Raw genomic sequence first — 23,551 nt, 5'->3', positions numbered from 1 at the left:
TTAAACAACAAAAACGAATGTGATTATGCCTAGAAGTTCTGGAAGGACAGACACAAAAACGCTCGTGCTCATCCTCTTTGGGTTGGGATGACAGAGGACTTTGTGTGTGCGTGTGTGTGTGTGTGTGCACCTGACTGTGTGTCCGCATGTTTGCTCTCAGTTATTTCTGCAATTTCCACAGAAAACTTTTGTAACCAGAAAAAGTTTCAGAGCAGGAAAAAGCAGCAAGAGGCATCCGGGTTTCTCTGAAAGTCCTGCCAGCCCAGCGCAGGATGCGGGGGCGTGGAGTGAGAGCCGGGGTGCCCGCCCCCTCTCTGGTCCCCGTGGGCAGTGGCGAGGACAGGGCGGGCAGGGGAGCCCCCTCCCCGGCCCAAATGGTCTGCATATCTCCCCAAATTGTCCCTTCCTGCCAGGAAGCCAGCCCAGGAGGGATCTACAAAGAGCGGGGGAAGGTATTCCAGGCCCGGGAATACCCTTCCTCCCTAGACCAGTGGGATGGCATTCACTCACTTATTCATTCATTTCTTCATTCATGCATGCCTTTGTTGCACCTAACGCCGTGGAGTGCCTGCTCAGCCCCTCGTGAGAGTCTAGGAAGCCCTGGAGACCGGCCGAGGCAGGAAGGGGAGGGTTCGGGCCTTTGCACCAGCCCGGTTCCCTCAGCGGGCCCGGACCTGAGTGGCAGCAGGCGCTGGTCTTCCTGCCTGGGCTGGGAGGGGACGCTGGCTGCACGGGGCTCTCTCCAAACCAGCCACATCTTCCACAAGCGACCTTGGAGAACACGCCAGGCCCTCTGGCAACTTTCTCCCTTGTAGCAGGCCTGAATCTGATCCGGTAAGCTGACATGTGCTGAGGCCCTACTGTGTGCCAGGCTCCAGACTGGGTGTTGGAACTACGGATAAGAGGCAGCACCAGCCCTGCCGGACACTCCCAGTCTGATGGTGCTCTCTGGGAAAGCCATCTGAGAAACCAGACACTCCCAGGCAAGATGCCTAAAACCTAAGTCACTCCCCTGCTCACCCCTCCGGTGGCATCCAACACACAGAACAAGGGCCAGGCGCCCTGTGGGGTCGGGCCTCTGCCATGTCCTCTGTGTGCTCACCACCCTCCAGCCACACGGTCCTTTCAAGGCTGGTTCTGCAAGTTTCCGAGTGCTTTATACCTCAGGGCCTTTGCACCTGTTGGGATGCTCTTCCTGCAGGTCTCTGCAGGGCTGCGTCTCCCTCGCGTGGAGATCTCAGCTAACGTATTGGCTTCTCCCTCCTCTGCAGCTAAAGTGATATCTGCAAACACCACCATTGTCATTCCTTATTTTTTTCAAAGCATTTATTACTCCCCCTCCCCCAAATCATCTCATGCACTGATTCTGTTGCTGGTTATTATTTCTCTCCCACATGCTGTGCCTCTAGCACAGAGCCCCAGTGTCTCTCGTGACTGTCTCCTCCCCATCCCTGGCACACAGTAGGTGCTTGGTAAGTATTTGTCGAGCACATGGGTGATTGGAAAATGAGGTGCTTGCTGATCCCCCAAACAAAGCCCAGACTCTTGCAACGGGGCGCTGGTCACGGTGGCTCTCCGCTCCCGACGGGGTATTTGTTTCACCTGTTGCGAGAATCTGCAGTCATCGTTCGGCTCGGCCCTAATCCCGAGTTAATGAGGCAACGCTGCTCCTTTGGTGTTATTGCTCTCTGAAGTTCTGCTCGGAGAAAAATAAAAAGAAAGACCCCCACCCCCACCTACCTACCGCCAAAGAGACGCAGAAGTGAGCACCCTTGCATTTGGGGTGAGTCAAAACCAAAGCAGAAAGCAGAAGCTGGCCCTGATATTTGGCCCGCACAGCCTCCGAGGGCCAGCCGTGCTGGGAGCGTTTGTAGTGTGGTGGCACAGCCTGCCAGATGTTCCCGGGAGGACCGCCACTTCAAACGCTGGGCTCAAGCCCGTTACCTGCGCAGCCTTTGTGGATTTCAAAGGGGAAGGCAGTTGAACTTTCCCTGTAATCATTAGGCCCCAGCTCGTCTTTAATGGACCATTAGGGAACTGCAAGCCGAGCTCCCCGATCATTACCAGGGTCTGATGGCCTCGGAGCCCACCTGGGGAGGCCCTCGGGGCAGCCACCTGCAGCGTGAGCTCTTGCCACACCTGCTCCGGGGGAGGCCAGGACCCCATCCCAGCTGCAGCCCTGGCCTGGGAGTCAGCAGCGTGGCATTGAGGGCCTGGGCGGCCCGCCTCGCCTGCCCGGGGCCCAGAGTCACAGTCCCCGTGCGTGAATCCTGAGTCTGCCACCGCTTGCTGTGAGACTGTGGGCAGGTCCGAGTGCCCGCTTCACAGCCGTCTGCAGGGAACAGTGACCTGCCCGGCAGGTTTGCTCGGAAGCGTAGGCATTCTGCGAACAGTGACACGTGGGAGAAATGTGCACCGGGTTGAATCGTGTCGCCCTCACTCTACGAATGAACGTGCACCTAGAAGCTCGCATGTGACCTTATTTGGGATAAGGGTCTTTGCGGTTGTCATTACGGTAAGGATCAAGCTGGGACCATCCTGGACGAGGGTGGGTGCTAAACCTAATGACAGGTACCCTTGTAAGAGACAGAAAAGGGGGAGACTCAGACCTCCCAGGGGGGAAGGCCGTGCGAAGGTGGAGGCAGAGATGGAGTGGTTCGGCCACAAGCCAAGGTGCGCCAGCAGCCACCGAAGCTCAAGAGGCAAGGCAGGATTCTCCCTTAGCACCTTCAGGGGGACCGCAGCCCTGCCAGCACCTTGATTTTGGACTCCTGGCCCCCAGAACTGTGAGAGAATTAATTCCTGTTCTTTTAAGCCACTGCGTTTGCAGTTGTCTATTATAGCAGCCCTGAGAAACTAAAGAAAAATACCAGTTGTTCTTACAGTCGTTACTCCAAAGAATTCTCTGTGCCACTGAAATGTCTCGGCAGGCCTGAACTCTGGCGGTGCCCCTGTAGACGGGCAGCCCCTCTACTTCCAAAGCAAGTGAAAGAGGGAGGAAAACACAAGGGGAGGAGGCTTTGGAGCTGACAGATCTGGCTTTGGAATGCGAATCCGTACCCCTGCCTTGCTGTGGGACTTTGACAAGTCACTGGTCCTCTCTGAACCTCTGTCTCTTCGTCTGTGAGATATACCTACCTTCAGGAATTCTGTGATGCTGAGACCAGGGCAAGCTGTAAAGCATTCACACACAAGCGTTCAGTCGATGGAAAGGGTGTCTGCGCTAGTCATCGATTGTTGCACGGTAAATCAGCCCCAAACCTAGAAGCTGAAAACAACAGTGGACGCTTACTGTCTCACACGGCAGCTCTGCGTCAGGAACGGGGGAGCAGCTTCACTGGGGTTCCTGGCCGAGGTTCTCCGTGATGCCGGAATGGAGAGGCTGGCGGGGCTGCCGCCGCAGCCGAAGGCTTGACTGGGGCTGGAGGAAGTGGCTCCCTCACGGGGCTTTGTGCGGGAGGCCTCAGCCCCTCGCCACAGGGGGCCCCTGCGGGGCTGCTGGGTGTCCCCCCAGCGTGGCAGCTGGCTTCCTCCAGAGCAGCGATCCCAGGGAGAGCCAGGCGCGAGTGGCAGTACCTCGGTGGCCATCCGCTGTCACTTTCGTCACATGTTTACTGGCCACATGGAGCAGCCCTGACGCGATGAGGGAGGAGCCACACAAGGCACAGACGCCAGGAGGCGGCATCAGTGCGGGCCGTGCTGGGGGCTGGTGACCGTGGTGCCTGAGAGGACGGGGTGTCCTTGGGGACCCTGGTAGGCAGGAGCCACCCCAGCAGGTGGCTGTGCTCTCCAGACCCACCTTCGGGCCCAGCCTCCTGGGAGACGGGACGCCAATCTGGCCACGTGCCGTGGCAGCTGGACTGTCACTTCACTTGTCCAAGTCCCCACGTCTCCCGGGGTCTCCCTCGGGTGGCGCCCGGGCCCACGACATTTACTCCCCATTCATTGGGTCACAAAGCGCGCCACTGTGGGACTTCTGGCCCAGAGCCGCCTTCTCTCCAGGTGCCCAGGTGGGAGCGCCAGGCCCTGATGTCGGGACCTTCAGCAAACAGCTGTCTCCCCGCCGCGGCTCTTTCCACCCCGGAAACCAGTCGCTCGGGGGCCGCTGGGCCCCTGACCTCTGTGACAGGCAAGCAAGACGGGCTCCTCCTCTCGGGCACCAGCACGGGTTGGAGGAGCCCACTGCCCCCCAGAGAGTCGGCTCCTCTGGGTCAGGACGGGGCCCGTGTCCTCCCTTCTGGGAGCGTGGGAACATTGGGACCCAGGCGCGGCTGCGGGACTCACTGACCAGTGGAGTGGCCGCTTCTGGGTGGAGACGGCAAGCTCCTGGCCCTGCCTCTGCCGTCACGGCGACGTGGCCAGGCGGCCGCTCCGTCCGCCCGGCCCCCTGAGCAGCTGTGGCAACTAGCATCCTCCTCTCACTCCGGCTGCGCCCAGAGCCCGGAAGAAAGGAAAAGTTTGTTGCTTTAAGCCACTACGTGTTGGGGGCTGTTTGTTGCTGTGGTGTGACCCAGGCCACCCTGGCTGCCATGTCACCTGGCGCCGAGTCACCGCTGGTGCACAGCTGGTCATGCCGGGGCCTATTTCCCAGCCTCCGGAGAGCCGGGCGGGGCCCTGGCCCTGCGCTTGCCCAGAGAGCGTGCGTGGAAGAGCCGCGATGACCGAGACAAGGCCCTCTCCTCCCTGTCTTGTCCTGGCGGCTGGCTGAGAGGAAGCGGCCTGAGGTCCCAGGACAGGGGCTGGCAAACTGTGGCTCGTGGACCAGCTCCGACCCACCATGGGTCAACGCTGGCCACACCTATTGCTTGCGTATTGTGTGTGGCTGCTTTCCTGCCACGGTGCAGAGCCGAGTAGTTGCCACAGGGACAGTGTGGCCCAGATAGCTGAAAATATTTATTATCTATCCCTTTGCAGAAAGTGTTTGATGACCCCTCGTCCCAGGAGACAGTGGAGCCAGGAGAGGAAGGGACCTGGAGCCCCAAGGCATCACGTGGCTCTGCCCCAGAGAAACATCCACACTGGACAGGTAGGTGAGCAAGAAATAAACTTTTATCCCGGTAAACCACTGAAATGTGGGAGTTTGCTACAGAAACTGCATTACAGCAATTACCAGAGATGCCAATGCACCTGTTGTAACGTAAGGCCAACAGCCACGAGATGGTGAAAAGACCATTGGCCTGGGTGTAGCAACCCGGTTCCTACTCATTCATTCATTCACACTTATTACTGGGCACCAACCACGTCCCAGGCACTTGCTAGATGCTGAGGCGGTGCAGTGCATTGGATACGACTTCTGTCCTCAGACCCTGCATCTTGATGAGATGGTCACCAGCTAGTGTTGTAAGCTCCCTCCCTGGGCCTCAGTTTCCTCCCGCTAAGGTGAGGCATTCCTCTAGAAACCCTGACTCCTCTGGTCCTCTGAAATTGTCCAAGGCAGGTGTTGCAGATTGAACTGTGTCCTCCCTAAATATGTGCTCAAGTCCTAACTCCTGGTACCTGTGAACGTGACCTTAGTTGGGAATATGGTCTTTGCAGATGTAATTGTTGGAAAGGAAGAGGAGGTCATACGGATCAGAGTGGGCCCCTAGCACAGTGACTCGTGTCACTGTAGAAAGAGAAAGCAGAGACAGAGACACGCAGAGGAGAGCACCAGGTGGAGACAGAGGCAGAGGCCAGTTGTACCTAGAAGCCGAGGGTAGCCGGCGACCACCAGGAGCTGGAAGAGGAAAGGAAGGAGCCTGTCTGGAGTCTCCGGAGAGAGTGTGGCCCTGCCAGCACCTTGGTTGGGGGCTTCAGGCCTCACAAATGTAAGAGATTGCGTTTCTGTTGCTCAAAGCCACCCGGTCTGTGGTCATTTGTCACAGCAGCCGGCGGGAAACTGGACACACAAAGAGCCCCCTGGTGTCCACCAGGCCCTGCAGGGCCAGGGAGGCACCTGATCTCAAAGCAGAGTGGGGTCGACGGGTCCTCGCTCCCAACCTCCCTCTGGGAAGGAACCATCAGAGACTGAGCCCTCCCCCGGAATCTGAGCTGCCCTTGGGATCCTGGCCGTGGAATTCACGGAGCTTGAGAACTGGGACCAGATAAAGATGACATTTTTATCCTCACTAACCTGAATGAAATGTACCATCTTCTTCATTTGCAAATGTAGACAAACCAAAATATGTTAACAATACCACCGATTGTGTTGTCGTGAGAAACTGCAGGAGTTTTCACGTCACATTGCAGTTATTGCCTCTTCTTGAACTATCCCCTATCCTCACCACCACTTCAAAATGACAGTGGCTAGTGGATCTGCCACATGGTCTTGCTATAGAATGCATTAATACAAAAGCACACATTTTTCTAAATCACAAATTTATTATTTAAATATATTTTGGTAACCGCATTTCAGTATAATCAGTTACTGTTGCCAACCTGTATGGTTTACTTTGACCATCTGACAATATTGCTCAGGGAAAGGGTCCACAGGCTTTCCCAGGTGCCAGAGGGGCCCAGGATTCAAAATAGGTTGAGAATTCCTGTTATCAGGTAACAGAACCCTCAGCTTTGAGCTGGGTGCATGGCCACCCAGAACAAAGACCACATCTCCCAGCCTCCCTTGCAGCCAAGTGTGGCCATGTGACTAAGTTGTGACCAATGGGCTACGAGTGGATAACCTGGGAGATGTATCCTTAAAGTGAAGGGGATGTCCATCTTCCTCCATCTGGGCTCCCTAATGCTTGACACGTGCTTGGGTGGGGGAACCATCTTGCATCCCATGGGTGGGGGCAAAGTCTCTGGGGATGGGAGAGGCAGCAGGACAGAGGAGGCTGGGCCTCTGGGTGACCCCACAGAGCCGAGGCCCTATCTGTGTCACACCATTCCATGAGAAGAAAACAAATTTCTAACTTAAGTCTCACTTATTTTGGAGACTTTTAAAAACCAGAACTGAAACAGTTGCCTAAAAATGCCCAGGCTGAGGCAAGGGCCCAGCCCCCTTTCAGAAAATGCATGATGCCTCCAGCCCCAGTGGCCCGCCCTGGCCACTCCCACTCTTGTGGCCAGCCAGAGTTGACTCTCCTAAGTCCAACTAACTTTGGCCTTTAGATCTTTGAGCTGGAGCCAGCAGGGAGTGGAGTCCCTCCACAGAAGCCCCGTGCTGATATTCTCTCCCTCTGTGGGGACGAAGGCGCAATGAGGCAGAGTGCCCCCTGGGGCCTCCCCAACCTCCTGGAAGGACTTACCGTTGAAAAGGTGAGAGACCTGCAAAAAGTACATGACACCTGCCATGCAAAGGGGAGATTCTCAGAAACAAGTCTGTGTCCCATCACAAATTATCTGCTGCTCCTCCCACCATGAGGTAGAGTCTATTTCCCTTGCCCTGAATCTAGGCTGGCCTGGGACTTGCTTAGACCAGTAGAGTGTGGTGGAAGTGATGCTGGGCCCCTTCCAGACCTGGGCCTCAGGGGCTCTGCCAGCTTCCACCATCCCTCTCTTGGAGTCCTGACCCATCATGCAAAGAGGTGCAGCCACCCTGCTGAGAAAGATCATGCAGCAAGTGGAAGGGGGGTGGGAAAGAGACAGAGAGATTTCCAGCTAGCCCCCAACCTGTCCAGCCATCCCAGCATAGGTACCCAGCAGGTGAATGAAGCCACCTTGGATGTTCCAGCCCCAACCAAGCTCCCAGCTGAATGTACCCATGAGGGTGACCCAGCCCACCACATGGAGCCAAGATGAGCCATCCCTGCTGAGCCCTGCCCAGACTACAGAATTGTGAGCAGAAAGGGACTTCAAAAATTTGTGGGAAAATGGAATTAAAAGATTAAGATAAAAAATGTAAACTTTATTTCTCAACATAAGCTCCATCAAGTTCAAGATAGTTTTGTAAGCAATGATATTAGCCATTTAGTCCAGCCCTAAAGAACTGAGGGTCCTGGGAATTTAACCATGCATTGCCGTCTTTTTTACATTGTTTACTGGAGAAAAACGGGCACCCTTTACAGAGTTTTTAAGATTAGGAAATAAAAAGAAGTCAGAAGGAGGCAGATCAGGACTGTTAGGTGGATGCCTAGTGTTTCCCATCAAAACTCTTGCAAAATTGTCCTCATCTGATGACAGGAATGAGCAGGGGCACTGTCATGGTGGAGAACTCTGGTGAAGCTTTCTTGGAGGTTTTATGCTAAAACTTTGGCCAACTTTCTCAGAACACTCTCAGAACAGGGTAGATGTTGTTGTCCTTTGGTCCTCCAGACGCCAACTAGCGAAATGCCTTGCGCATCCCCAAATTGTTGCCAGGACTTTTGCTCTCCACCAGTACACTTTTGCTCTGACTTGACATGTCCACCCCTTGGTAGCCGTCACTTTGGTTGTGCTTTGTCTTCAGGATTGTACTGGTGAAGCCGTGTTCCATCTCCTGTTACAATGTTTTTGAAGAAATGCTGCATGATCTTGATCCCAGTTGTTTAAAATTTCCATTGAAAGTCCTGCTCTTGTCTGCAGCTGATCTGGGTGCAATGGTTTTGGCGTCCATTGAGTGGAAAATTTGTTCAACTTTAACTTTACAGTCTGAATTGTATAAGCTGAACCAGTTGAGATGTCTGCAGTGTTGGTTATAATTTTTGCTGTTAATCTTTGATCCTCTTCCATTAGGGCATGAGCCAGATTAATTTTTCCTTGAAAATTGATGGGAATGGTCTGCTACTGCAGGCTTTATTGTCAAAATTTTTTCATCTCTCATAAAACAAGTTAACCATTTGTAAACTGCTAATTTCTTGGGGGCACTGTCTCCCAAAGCTTTTCTTATAGCGTCAATGATTCCGCCATTCTCTCACCCAAGTTTTACCCTAAATTTGATGTTTGTTCTTTCTTTAATTTTAACAAAATTCGTGTCACTGTGATAGGGGCTCTTTTCAAACATTTTCACACTGATATCTTAGCCTTTTTAGTGCCTCAAACTAGACCTTGCTCAGACAGATTACAAGTTAGTACAAGTTTATTTAGGTGTAAAACAATTTTGAAATCCATGCCTAGTTTTTGTTGTTGTTGTTGTTGTTCTTTGATTAGTTCCAATTTAATGGTGAGGACATGTGATGTTTGTTTCTCCATTCTTGTGATGCTTCATTGAGAAGACTGGTCTCCAGTTCCATACAGGTTAATACAAGAGATATTAATTCACCATTTTTTTATGGCTGAGTCATACTCCATGGTGTATATATACCACATTTTGTTAATCTACTCATGCATTGATGGGCACTTAGGTTTTTTACACATCTTTACAATTATGAATTGTGCTGCTATAAACATTTGTGTGCAGATGTCTTTTTTTATAAAATGTACTTTTTTTTCCTTTGGGTGAATACCCAGTAGTGAGATTGCTAGATCAAAGGGTAGGTCTGCTTGTAGTTCTTTGAAGTATCTCCATACTACTTTCCATAGATGTTGTACTAGTTTGCAGTCCCACCAACATTATATGTGTTCCTATCTCTCTGCATTCACGCCAGCAATTGTTATTTTGGTATTTTTTTTCTTTTTTTCTAGACAGAGTCTCACTTTGTTGCCCGGGCTAGAGTGCCATGGCATCAGCCTAGCTCACAGCAACCTCAAACTCCGGAGCTCAAGCAATCCTACTGCCTCAGCCTCCTGAGTACAGGCATGCACCACCCTGCCTGGCTAATTGTTTTATATGTATATTTTTAGTTATCCAGCTAATTTCTTTCTATTTTTTAGTAGAGACGGGGTCTCGCTCTTGCTCAGGCTGGTCTCGAACTCCTGAGCTCAAACGATTTGGTTACCTAGGCCTCCCAGAGTGCTAGGATTACAGGCATGAGCCACCAGGCCCAGTCCCTATTTTGGTATTTTTTGATAAAAGCCATTCTCACTGGAGTTAGGTGATGTCTCATTGTGGTTTGGATTTGCATTTCCCTGATGATTAGGGACATTGAGCATTTTTACATATGTTTATTGGCCATTAGTTTATCTTCTTTTAAAAGGCTTCTGTTCATGTCTTTTGTCTACTTTTTAATGGGATTATTTGATTTTTTTTTCTTGCTTATTTGCTTGAGTTCTTTTTAGATTCTGCCTATCAGCCCTTTGTCAGATATGTAGCATGCAAATATTTTCTCCCATTCTGTGGGTTGTCTATTCACTCTATTGATTGTTTCCTTGGCTGTGCAGAAGCTTTTTAATTTGATCAGGTCCCATTTGTTTATTTTAATTGTTGCTGTGATTGCCTTTGGGATCTTCTTCATAAATTCTTTGCCTACGCCAATCTCTGTAAGAGTTTGTCCAACATTTTCTTCTAGAATTCTTATAGTTTCATGCCTTAGGTTTAAGTCTGTTATCCACCGTGAGTTGATTTTTGTGAGAGGTGAAAGATGCATATTCTGTTTCAGTCTTCTACATGTGACTATCCAATTTTCTCAGCACCATTTATTGAATAGGGATTCTTTTCCCCAGTGTATGTTTTTGTCTGCTTTTTAAAAGATCATATGGCTATATGAGGATGGTTTTATATCTGGGTTCTCAATCCTGTTCTATTGGTCTATGTTTGTTCTGTTCTTGTGCCAGTACCATGCTGTTTTAGTTACTATAGCCTGCAGTATTAGCTTGAAGTCTGGTAAAGTGATACCTCTCAATTCATTACTTTTGCTTAAGGCTATTCAGGCTCTTTTCTGGTTCCATACGAAGTGTAGAATTACATTTTCTAGATCTGTCAAAAATGACATTGGTATTTTAATGGGGATTGCATTGAATCAGTAAATCACTTTGGGTAGTATGGGCATTTTAACAATGTTGATTCTTCTGATCCATAAGCGTGGTATATTTTTCCATCTGTTTACATCCTCTGTAATGTCCTTCTTCAGTGTTTTATTGTTTTCCCGGTAGAGGTCTTTCACCTCCTTGGTTAAATACATTCCTAGGTATTTTGTTTTCATTGTTGCTATTGTGAAGAGTATTGAGTCTTTGATTTGATTCTCAGCTTGACTGTTGGTGTATATGAATGCTACTGATTCATGTACATTGATTTTGTAACCTGAGACTTTGCTGAATTTGTATGTCAATTCCAGGAGTCTCTTGGCAGAATCTTTGGGGTTTTCTAGACAGAAGATCATATCATCAGCAAAGAGTGATAATTTGACCTCTTCTGGCCCCATTTGGATATCTTGATTTCCTTTCTTGTCTGATTGCTCTGGCTAGGACTCCTGGCACTATGTTGAATAGGAGTGGTGACAGGGGCAACTTTGTCTTGTTCTAAGACAAAGTTTAGAACATTTTCTAGGCATTGTAGAGCATTTTCTAAGCGGAAATGCTCTCAATTTTTCCCTGTTCGGTATTGTTTTATAATATGTATTTCCCATGAACTTTCTGAAGACTCCTCATAAGTGGTAGCATGTTTTAAGCCCAAGTTTTGGGGTGCTTTGCTATGTAATAAGAGATCATGGAAACATTAGCCATCCTATAAATACCCAAAAAGTTTGGTCACGAAATCAAAGCAAACTTTGAGCCTCATCCTATCCCAGACACTCCCACTAAGTCTATTTGGTACCCCCCCATCCCACAGCCAACTTGCTCACACTACGTCTGCACCCCTCTCCGGGTGGACTCTGCTTTCGATGGGGGCTGGGCAGCAGAGCCAGGTCTTGACCCGCCAGAGGAAAATCGCAGACGCTGGATGCTGGCACATTTCATCTTCACTGAAGGAGATCTGAGAGTCCCTCGCACAAACCCAGCCAAGGGGTCCCCAGACAGAGGCTTTTGCTGTCTGTTCCAACTGGGGGGAAAGGAAGTGGTTCCTAGGAAACCGCTAGGAAAGCACAGGAAAAGCCAGCAGGGCCTTGGAGGGGCTGAGAAGGGAGAATTTTTCCTACGAAAGGTCACCCCGTCTCCTGCATTCCTTCACTGTGTTTCTAGCTGCCAGAGCTTCTAAGAAAGTCCTTGTTCTTCCTCTCTCTGCACCACCCAAACAGTGGCTGCTGCAGTGGAAGGCGGACTCCAGCCCTGGGACGCTGGGGGAGAAAGAGGCCTTTCTTTTCTTTTCTTTTCTTTTCTTTTCTTTTCTTTTCTTTTCTTTTCTTTTCTTTTCTTTTCTTTTTTTTCCTAATGGATTTTTAATGTTTATACAATATAAACTTGCCCCCCCAGGGCAGAAGCTTCAAGCTCCTGCAGATGTCTCCAAAGACCCGCCAGCTCCCTCCAGAAGAGCAGGGAGAGAACACAGAGGGGTCACTGCCCTGATGCCCCCACGTCCACGAAGGGGTGGGACCTGGCTGGCGGGGCTGGACACCAGCCAGCAAAGTCACGGCTACTCCCTGCACTCGAATGCCTGCTGTGGCCATGCCCACTTGTGCAGGACAATGACGCAGCCCTGGAGCCCCTGTCCCGCCCACCATGCCTGGCTACAGGAGCGCAGTGGCTGCACAGCCCCGCCTGCCGCTCTGGTCTCCGGTACCCTGTGCAGCCCGGACATCTGTGCAAGGTGCTGGGACTGTGAGGCCTGGCCAGTGAGCCGCGGCAGGCGCCCCACAAACCTAGCCTCAGAACCCAACAGCCCGAGGCTGAAGCTGCTCTTTGCGTGCCTAGCCACGGTCACATTATTGGGGTCTCAGGATGAAGTGGGAGGTCCATGGGCCTAGCTGTCAAGCCCTTTATCTGCTACTTTCTCTCTGAGCCTCGGTTTCCTTATCTGTAAAATGGGCACAAATCACCCTTCCTTATAGGTAGTTGACAAGACTCAGGAGACAGTTTCCATGGACCTGCCCACTTTGAGGTGTAATATAAGGGAGCAGAAATGGGCCCTGTCTGTCACTCCTGGGCTGGCCCAGGGTGCTGCCTCCAGGGGCCGCAAGAAACCCCACAGAGGCCTGCCTGCTAATTAGCAGGCGTCTTACCGGTCAAGCCACAGGGGCCTGGCCCCAGCTCCTACTGCATGTGTCTGACACTTAGGGCATCGTTTAACATCAGAAAGTTTATTGCAGGCCAGGGACTCAGCCCCCGGTCCTAATGGGCCGACCTCAGGGGTCCTGCCCTTTGAAGAGGGTCTTTATGGTAATTGATGGTAATAGCAGCAGCTCAAGGAGCCTGGGGCCCCAGGTAGGAAGCCCCCCAGGAGATAATCAAATTAGCCTGGAAAACAAATCACTTTCAACCAAAACAAATCACTTTCAATCACTGAGCAACAGATAAGACCCCAAGACCACAAAGCTGCTGACAGCTCAGGTAGCCGGGCTGGTCCCCAAAGACCTTGGGACAGTGGCAGGTCACTGAGCAGAGATGGGGGGCCCTGGGCAAGCCAGGCCTTCATCCCCTTGTCCAGCGGCCAGGACTGGAGGTCCCGGTTGGACAGGGCTTGCCTGTGGCTAATGCATGTGTGGGTTTTGTGTTCTGTTTCGAGGGGAGGTGGCCACGCTATCATCTGGCATTCCCTGAGGGTCTGTCCTACGTACATGAACACACAGAGGGTCTTCCCTCGAGGTTGTTGTGGATGGGATGTTTTCCGAAGGGTTCATAAGCACAGCTCTAGGGGAGGCTGGTGCTTTGATCCCTCCCAGGGGTCCCTCCCAGGCCAGGTCACGAATAAGGTGACTGTCTTGCCCGGTTTGTCCGGGAACTGCCTTGGTTTCGGCAGAGTGTGGCTGCTGCCCCCAGAGCCTCCAGGCACAGCGGGAGGGGCCCGCCCGGCCCACACCTGTAGGACATGGCCTCGCCTGGTGGACACCCAGAATCTTCCACTCCCACGCTGGCTCTGCCTCCCCCAGCAGGCCTGGCTGATGCTGGGGGTTCCAGTGCCAGGGCTGCTGCCCCGTCCCTGTCTCGGTGGGTGACGAGGAGGCTGGAGATCTGCCGGGAACACAGAGACCTGGCCAGGCCGGCCGCCGCCCCACCTCTCCACGCCGCTGTGGACGAGGTGCTCACACCCTCGCCGTCGGGGCCAGGCCTGCACCCAGCCCGATGGGCCCGTCACGGCGGCCGCACAGCCAGGTGCAGTGGCAGGAGAGTAACCACTGGCCACAGTGGGCGCACGGCCCAAGGACGGAGGGGCACCTCTGAAACAGCAGTTCAGGGGCCCCCGAGGACCTATGTCAGGGCCAATGACCCGGATCAGGGGTCTTCTAGGAGAGGACCCACAAGTGCACAGCACAGAGTCGCAGAGCAGCGCCCATGGTCACAGGCCTGAGGGCAGCTCTGCGCTTTGGAAAGGTCTCTGTGGGCAGGCGGGGCACAGAGCCAGCAGCGCCTTGGGGAGGAGCCGCCGCCGTCCCCTGCGCCTCACCCCACAGCTTCCCGAGCGGGAGCCCCGGATTTCCAGGGACAGCCGTGGGGAGTGAGCCTAATCTCTTTGAGCTGCAGGGGCCTGGTCTGCAGAAACTTCTAGAAGCTTCATCCCTGTCACACCGCCTCTGCTTCAAAATTGGAGATAAGGACACCTCCTCACCTCCAGCCTCCTGCCCCCAGGCCCAGCTCTTGGCCCCGGTCTGGCCTGGCTCCGGCCTGTGGATGGGGCCACAGCTCCATCTGTCATCTCTGTCCCCTCTCCTCCATGCTTTCTGCTGGGGCAGATCATCCCCCTGTCCTGGGTCGAGATGCATCCACCCTGAGGGTGTCCGACATCCATCTCCAGCCCCACCTCTCCCCACGGCCTGCCTCTCCCCTCCATTCCCGCATCACGGAATGGGGGTCTGGCATGGTCCTCCACCCCACAGCTGCACACCTCGTGGGGGCTTCCAGCTCCAACCTGCTCCTCCCACCTGCCTCCCAGCTCAACACGGCCGCCACACCTGGGGCCTGAGGGCCAGGATCCCAGTGCCCCCTCCCCAGCCAACAGCAAGCCATGCCCCAGGGGACGGCTGCAGGGCCTGGTCCAAGCCCCTGTCACAGCCCACCTGCATCTCCTCCCTACCATCTTTCCCCACGTTGGGACCCCTGTCCCCAGAGAGGAAGCCAGCATTCTTACCCGGCCTTCAGGACCCTACAGGTTGGCCCTGGCTGCCCCTCCCCCACCTCTCTGACCCTCCCCGCCACCACAGCCAGTTCCCCACGCTGGACCTTTTTGGCTTCCTGGGCACCCTCAGAGCACAGCCCTCCCTCCCTCAACTCTCCACAGGGCATCTCCTCACCAGGGGTCCCTAGGCCCCGCTGCGGGCAGCAGCCACCCCACACGGCCCCTCCACCAGACCTACTCCTCCTTGGGAAGTGAGGCCATTCCCCTCCTCGGAATCCCGGCTGGAAGTGCCGCCCTGTCGCCCGGCCTGCCCTTCAGTGGCCCTGCCGTGGAGAGAGGCTCCTGGGCACATCAGCTCCCCCCTGGGGACTCAAGTCCCCGAGGGGGCCAGGGGCCACGCACAGCAGGCATGGCTGACCCTGCCAAGTCCCCGGTTCCTGGTCACCGAATGGTGAGTGATACCGTGGCTCTGTGTGAAGTGCTCGGTTTGGACGTTGGTACCGTCTGATGTCCCTTTTGGCTTTGTTTTGAGACAGTGTCTCACTCTCCAAGGCTGGAGTGCGGTGGCAGGATCACAGCTCACTGCAGCCTCCAGCTCCTGGATCCTCCTGCCTCAGCCTCCCGGAGTGCTCAGACTCCAGGCAGGAGCGGCCGCGCCCGGCCACCTGATGTATTTTACGCTTACCTGTTTATCTGTTGTTTGTTTCTTCACAGGTCCCCCCATATGCCCCACATGCTAAGACTGAAGCTGCTCGAGAGCAGGGACTTATTCTGTCCCCTGTCGTGTCCCCAGCCCCCGGGATAGTGTCCGACCCGGCACTGAGGCTCTTGGGAATGTGTAGGGCATGGTGAGTGCTGAGTCAGGCGAAGGGAGTGCCCAGGGCACCTGGCTCATGGGGACCCTCTGGGAATGTTGCTGGGACTCCGGGTGGGCAGATGACAGCCCCGCCCTGCTGCCCGGGAGGAGGCAGCCAGCCTCCCGCCCCGCCCGGCCTGCAGAGCCCCTGGCCAAGCCGATGGCAGGGACATCAGCCCAGCTGTGCCTGGTCTGTGTCCTTGGGCAACCTCTGTTTCTCCAACTCTCAGATGGTCCCTTCATTGGCCACCTGGCCCCTGAATTAGGAGCGATTAGAATCAACCCCCAAGCAGTATTTCAGATGATGGCCGGGGGTCTGACGCCCCTCGTCAGGGTCCCAGGGGAGTTCTTCGACTTGGTCAGATAAAGGTCAGCGCTCTGGCCTGGCATGGGTGCCTGGGTAACCTCTGACCCCGTGATTCAGACCGGAGGGGCTCAGTGCAAACGGCCAGCCAGGAAGTGCCCGGATGCAGCTCGGAGACAGCCCCGACATGCCCAGCACCCTCAGAGCTGCCCCTGCGGCCGGTGTTCTTCCGGGCACCGTGCGCTGTGGCGTCTCCGCAGCACAGGAACCTGCGTGCACACAGTACCCCGGCCAGAGGCCACGACACCCTCTGTCGGGGTCCAAGGCGTGGCTGCCGTTGCTGCTGGGTTCCTCCTCCGGGCCGGGCGGGTCTGCACACACCTGCAAGCCTCAGTCTCGTCGTCTGCCGAGCAGGGACGGCCGTAGACAGGCAACTGTGCAGTGCTGTTCTGGGGGCTCCATGGCACGAAGGGTCCGTCATTCTTTCCACACCAGGGGGAGAGTGAATCCCAGCTCCTGGAAGCCCTGTAGCCACTGCGTCTGCCATCCCCAGGCAGCCAACCAGGCTGGAGAGTCTTTGCTGAGCTTAACGGGTCCCGGTTGTTTCGGCAATCCTTCTCTCCGTCCCATGTGCAAGATCATGTGCGCAAGTGTGTGCGCACATGAGGGCATTTCTCTGGGCAACCTGCACCGTGTGCACACACGCACTTGAACAAGATTCTGCGCACGAGTCCAGGCAGGCCAGCCTTGTACAGCTGTGCAGGTTGCACCCTGCACAAGGGCTCCTCCTGGCTGACGCCCAGCCTTCCAGCTGCCTGCCAAGCTGCACGCCCAGCGCGAGGGCACCTTCTTCTCTGTTGCACAAAGACACTGCGAGTAGCAGCTGGGACTGCAGACACCAGGGAGGGCAGGGTGCCTGCCAGCACTCCCTCCAGGTCTGCGCCCGCCTCTCTCGCAGGCTCAGCCCTCGCCACTGTGGCCTCCCACCCGCCCGCCCGCCCTCACACCTGCCGCTCCAGCCTTACGACCACCCCTCGCCCATTCTGTGACCTCCCCCGTCACCCGCGGGGTGGCTCTGAGCCCTCAGCTCCCAGGGTGCACTCGGTCATCGTCGCTCGGACCACCTAATACCTGCCCGTCCCGTCCAGGTGCCCTGCGGGGCAGGCAGGGCCTGTGCAGAGGTGGACAGAACTCACGCCTGGTGTCCACGTCCTCTGGGCCTGGCCTGGACAGGCAGGCTGGGTCGCCTCTTGGGGACAGGAGGAGGACGTATTCTCCTGCATCCAGAGGCTCCGTCCAGGAGGCGGCCAGGGCCGGGGCCAGGCACCTGCACTTGCTCACTGAGCACCACGCCAGTGAAGGGGGGGGTGGACGCAGGACGAACACCGACGTGCGGCTCTGTCCTGCCCCAGACACACCCAGGAGGCGGCTCTGTCACGAGCCCCGGCTCTCGGAGCTCCCACGGGTGCCCCTGGAAGCCGAGGAGCCCCGGGGAGGCAGGTGTGCGGGGCTGGGGGGGGCGGCTGGGGAGGGAACAGGGGGAGGCTGTGGTCGCGGCCCTGCTCAGCCAGGATGCGGGTCGGCCTTGCGCTCTGGGCCTCAGTTTCCCATCAGAAACATGGGACTCTTCCCCCTTCTGACGGTGGATGAGCTTGTGATTGTCCCTACGTCCCTCAAACGTCAGGACGGCCGGGGTGCAGGCGAGCTACAGCATGACACTGGAGATGGGGCTGGGGCTGGATGTTTCTGTCCCCTCCCCAGGTGGAGCCGGCAGGTGCTAACCAGGCCCTGTCTCGCTGTCCCGGGGCCCACGCCCAGCGCCGCCCTGTTGGTATTAACACCTGGAAGGTGCAGGGGCTTGATGTGGCCCCTCTGATGTGGAGCCCTCTGAAATCCTACCCCATGCTGCAGGCCCCGGGAGCCACACCCGCACCCAGGAGCAGGCCGGGCGGTGCAGGTGCCAGGGCCACCCTCCACCCACCACGCCTGCAGCGCCTCGCCACGCCCGCCTCCCAGCCCGGCCCCGGGGTCTCGCCCCGCACCCCACTTTACCCCAGGTCCCTCTCCCTCTCCTGGGGGCAGGGGGCCACGGCCCTGTGGAATGCCACACCTCGGAGAGTAACAGCCCCCAGCGAACTGGCCCTCGGTGTTCCCGGGCCTCCCAGCTGCCTCCCACCTCTGGGCAATTTATGGGGTCACGAACCCCCCCAAGGGTGCAATTCCCTGTCCTGGTGCCAATTGGCCTCCGAAGTGCTTTACAACCTGCTTGTAGCACCAAGGAAGGGGCAAGGCCCCCAGCACAGCCCCGAAGCCTCGGTGGCCCCTGCCATTTGGCACCAGGCCGGGGCAGACCGGGAGCTGTCCCGAGCGGCGTCTCTGCGGTGCACGGTCATGCTTAGGGTGACCCCCGCCCGGCCCGCAGCCCTGCAGAGGGCGGGGGCAGGAGTCCCACCTTCCCTGGGCTTCAGGCTCTCAGGTGCGAAATGGGGACAACAAAAGCTCCTCTTCACAATTGTCCTGAGGACGAAATTAGACGACAGCTGCCAAGCGATGGCCCATCGCGAACGCTTGATCAATGGTCAGGATTTTATTAACGCCACAGTGGAAGTTACCCGGAATCTCACCTTCCAGAGGGAGGCATGGCCTCCATGCTACAGCTTCACCTTGCGGACTTTTTTCTTCCTCTGTTGTGGAAATTTTCGTGCATGCTCCGAAGTTCATAAAAGGCACGTGGCAGTTTCATAAACAATCTCAAAGCAAATGCCCGTGGAACCAGCAGCCGGCACACAGACACCCTCTCAAGCCCTTCCTCCAAGTCCCGTCCCCCCCTCCCCGAGGGAGCCGCTGTTCTGGCGGTTCCTTGCTTTCCTTAGAGTTTTCCAACCTGCACGTGCCTCTTCCAGGGATGTCTGCCAGCCTTCTCCCTCTGCATCAGACCTGCGGGATTTATTTCCGTGGAGGCGTTTGTTCACTCTCCCATGCTGCACAATATTCCCCAGTGTGAACGTGCTACAGTTTGTCTGTCCCTCCACCCAGGTCAGTCTGGGGCCACCAGGACGTTGCTGCCTCGGCTGGCTTGGTCACGAGGGGAGCACTCGGAGCAGCCGGGGAGCACTCGGAGCAGCCGGGGAGCACACAGACCCTCCGCTGCGCCAGAGGACGCCAGCCTGTCCTCGGGGCAGGCTTTCCCATTCTGCATGTGTGCACACATCTCCGCAAAGTAAAGGCAGGGTCAGGATGTGCCCACACAAATGCGGGACAAAAGGGCCCCTGTAAACGCTCGCGTGTGCAGAGAACATTGCGAGAGGGGACCGACACCAACCAAGTCTGCTAGCAAAGGACTACTGGGAAGGAAGCGCCACGGTTGATTTTGCACCCTCTCTAGAGTTCAGTTACGTCATCATGGGCATGATTTAGGCTTATACGACGGGTGACGTTCTGCAGCCTGGTTTTATGAAATGCTGGGGACATCTGTCTATGCCAGCAGACAGACCTTGCTACTGTCTGGCGTGACCACCCGATGCTTTGGGTACCGAACTTCCCTTCCAGGTTGGACACTCGGGTGGTTCCAGTTTCTCACTATGATAAACAAGTGTGTGGCAAATTTACCCAGCTAGACATTTTTACACACTTATGTGATCTCCGCCCCAACTCAGACCATTTTTATCCAAACCATTATAAAAGCAGTGCGTGGTCTTTAGAGAAAATCTGGAGATTAGAGAAACAGGGAAGAGAAGAGAGGCAGAGCCCCGCGCCCAGTGCCCGGCGGGCTCGGCTTGTGTCTCTTCCTGAGCCGGAAGTGCCGGTCCACACACTGCCGCGTGGAGGGTCTGCGTTCCGGGCCACAGCGCCTTCTCTGCTGCTCAGAAGCCAGGCCCCGAGTGGCTCTGGACGGCACCCTCACCACAACGATGCCACTTTGCAGCTGAAGGCGAGCTTCGTCATCCTCACCACACGCCCAAGCCTGCGCCAGACACGGTCCCCCCTGCCCCCCCCCCGTGTCCTCTCCCGGGGGCGCTGGGCCAGCTTGGAGCTCGGCAGAGCGTCCCTCTCTCCCGTGTCACCCCCACCCGCCCCTGCTGCCATTCGTGCCACGGATATTTATAGAGCGCCTACCATGTGCCCAGCACAGAGCTAGGTGCTGGGGATTCAGAGGGACAGCAGGATTCAGAGGGACAAGGTCCCTGCCTGCCCTTGTGAGGTGACAGTCCCAGCCGGAGAAGCACACTAGACCCCAAGTAAACGAACGCACAGATAAAGCAGTTAGACTGTGCGGTGTTGGGGCTAGAAGTCAGGCTGGAAGTCACACTGTTATTTAGGCGGGGCCACCATATTGCACCACTTACCATCCATCTGCCCACCAGCTGTGGAGGTGTGCAGTGCACGGCCTGTGCCGCTGTGCACAGTGCCCTTGTACCAGGGCCCCTGTCCTGCCCTGGCCCCTTCATCTCAAAAGCCAGGAAGCTTATATACAGAGCCTGGTGTCTTCCAGCCCACCCTTCCCAGAAGTTGTGGCCTTAGACAAGGAGCCCTTAGGGAGGGCGATGCTTAGCCCTCTGATGGCCTCTCTCTGGGCTGCTGGGAGACACAACCAGAGACAGCGGCATCCATGGTGTGCCACGGACGGTGCTGTGTGCTCCTGTCCATCATTTCATTTATCCTTCGGAGTGGCCCCATTTGACAGGTGAGGAAACCGAGGCTCATAGAAGGCAAGTAGTGTCACCAAGCAGGTCAATGTCAGACCCAGGAGCACACCGGCTTTGCTGGCCTCTGAGTAGGCCAGTCCCTGACCTGCAAAGGGGGCCCCCCTCCCCCATGGGCTGAAACCCAGGTGGTAACCCTCAATTTGTTCCCCACCCATTAGCAGCCCGACCTCTGAACCACACTGGGCGTTAGGGAATTGGAGCAGAGGCATGCCACCTTTTGGGAGCTGACACCCTATTCTTATTTAATTCCCTCCCGCCTCCCCAGGTTCCTTCAAGTGTCGGCTGGCAAACATCTGTCCCGTAAATCAAAGCACTTGCGGACTCGCCAGGTTTGACAGGTCTCCGAGAATTTCATGGGGCCCTTTGGAGAAGATGCCACCGTGAGCTGCGAAAGCATTTGAAAAAGTTAAAAGCCGCGTTGGCGGGCACGAAGTGGTCCAGGGAGGCTGGCTCCAAGAGGTCACAGCCTCGGGCGGCCCAGGGAGCGGTGGATTCCGTCCCAGGAGGGCAGCTCCTCTGACCCTCTAAGAAAAACACTGGGAAGGTTCCGGCTGGAGGAGCTTGAGCAGAAAGCCATTGTGCCGGAGCCCCGGGGATTTGTTTGGGAGGAAGGTGACATTTGGGGATGTGCAAGGCGGCGCTGTCTGCACGTCTTTGACCACTGAAGCCGCACGACGCCCTGCATGTGGCCGCCGGGAGCTGAGTGATGGGGCCCACTCAACCGCGGCACGGCCCCTTTGTCCGCAGCCCGAGTGCACGCTGGAAGAATATCTCCTCCTGGTGTAACGGCTTCCGTGTTGTGATTATAAAGCAGATCCACTTTCAGTGTAGGAAACATAGACAAAAAGAGATATATAAAAATAAGGAGAAAAAGTGGGTGAATTCTCTCACTTTTTAAAAAAGTACCTCTATGCATGTTTTGTTCTTTTCTCTTTCCTCTTACAAAACCAAAATTTTTACCATAGAGTTGGGTGTCCTGCTTTTTTCACTTAACCCCATACGGTGACGAGGACCCCTGAGCGAACGTTTGCGTGGAAGCACCTGACGCATTAACCCATCGCTGAACATTTGGCTCCTGACAACCGTCTCCTGGGCTAGACTAGGGCTGCAAACTGCCTCCCGCGGGCTGAACCCAGCTTGCTGCTCGTTCACATACAGCCCATGCGCTAAGGATAGTTCTTACATTTTTAAGTGGTTAAAAACAAAAGAAGAATAGTTAGTGACCTAAGAAATCAAATTTCAGTTTTTATAAATAAAGTTTTATTGGCGCCCAGCCATGCACATTTGTACGTTCTGTCTGTGGCTGCTTTCGTGCGCTAACAGCGGACTCGAGGAATTACGGGAAAGACCTTACAGCCCCCGAAGCTAGAAATGTGTACTATCTGGCCCTTTATGGAAACGCTGGGCTCCAGGGAGCATCTTTGCACGTTTCTCTAAGGCCCTTCTCTACGGCAGGCTCCTGGAGGGAGACTGAGGCGGCTAAAGGGGGTGGCCGTTTGAAGCTCGGCCGTTCGCGGGTCTGACAATCACAGTCTGACAATCGCAGTCTGACGACAATCGCAGTCTGACAATCGGCAGACTGTGTGCCTTGCTGTGCCAGGGTGGGGTCGGCAGTGGGACCCCCCAAGGCCAGGCCCTGCTCTCCTGAGCGAGTCCCATCCCAGGACAGCCGGGCTCCGCTAGCAAAGTTGCTGGCATCGGGCAGGGGCTCCCCGGCTCTGGCAACGATTTCAGACCCGATCCCGATGACATCGTGGCTGCCCACAGAAGAGGGGCAGTGACAGACGTTGCAGGAGCCACCCCCACCCCGTTTGCTTCTGGATGCGATTTCACCCGCAGGAGGGAGGAATTGGAGATAAACTGCACCCCCACCTGCCCCTGCCACAGAAGCCCAGGCCCAGGTTCCCAACGTGGGGGATTTGCCTGGCAGGACACACCGGCACTGTGGCTGGCGGGGCCTGGGGCAGCCGTGGCAGCCTGCCAGGCCGACTCGGGACCAGGCCAATGAGCCCAGGGGCCCCAGGGTGCCCAGAGAGGGGTCCCTCTGTGAACCAACATTGAGAAGCATTCCTGGCCCTCTGCTGGGGTGACCCCCCTGAGTCCAGTCTCGGGGCACGTGTGCCCACCAGCTGCCCCCGCTGCTCTGCCCAGAGGCCCCTGGCCCCACCCCACAGGTGTGTCCCCTCAGTCTGTGCCCTCTGCCCACCATCCCTCCTGTGGGAGCAAAGAAGGAGCCCCCGGATGGGGTGGGTAAGCTATGGCTGGTCTGCAGCAGGCGGAGTGCCGGGCCCCCCGAAGGAGGCCCCCGGAGCCTGTGGATGTGACCTTATCTGGAAAAGGGCCTTAGGACACATCCTTGAGTTGAAGATCTCCAATGAGATCATCCTGGATCGGGCGGGGGCTGCTAAACCATGACAGCGTCCTTAAAAGACAAAATGCCCTTGAAGGAGGAGGGCAGGGGCGCGTTGACACAGAGAGGGGCAAGAGCAAGCGGCTGTGCCGAGGCCGAGGCTCGGGGGAGGCAGCCACTCGGCCACCGGGGGCTGGAGATGCGGCACCTGCTCCCACAAAGAACCCACCTGCCAGCGCCTCGATTTCCAGCTTCCAGAAGTGTGGGACGGCCAATCTCTGCCGTCGGAGGCACCCAGTCTGCGGGCACCGTCAGAGCAGCCCTGGAGACCCATGCAGACTCCGGCGTCGGCCTTCCAATGGCCGCTCCGCTGCCAGGGAGCCGTGCGGCCTTGGGCAGGACAAGCCGCCCCTGG

The sequence above is a fragment of the Microcebus murinus genome, chromosome 4 (assembly GCF_040939455.1).
Source record: "Microcebus murinus isolate Inina chromosome 4, M.murinus_Inina_mat1.0, whole genome shotgun sequence".
NCBI classification, from domain to species: domain Eukaryota; kingdom Metazoa; phylum Chordata; class Mammalia; order Primates; family Cheirogaleidae; genus Microcebus; species Microcebus murinus.
The sequence above is the reverse complement of the archived record's forward strand: the minus strand, read 5'-3'. Positions refer to the sequence as shown.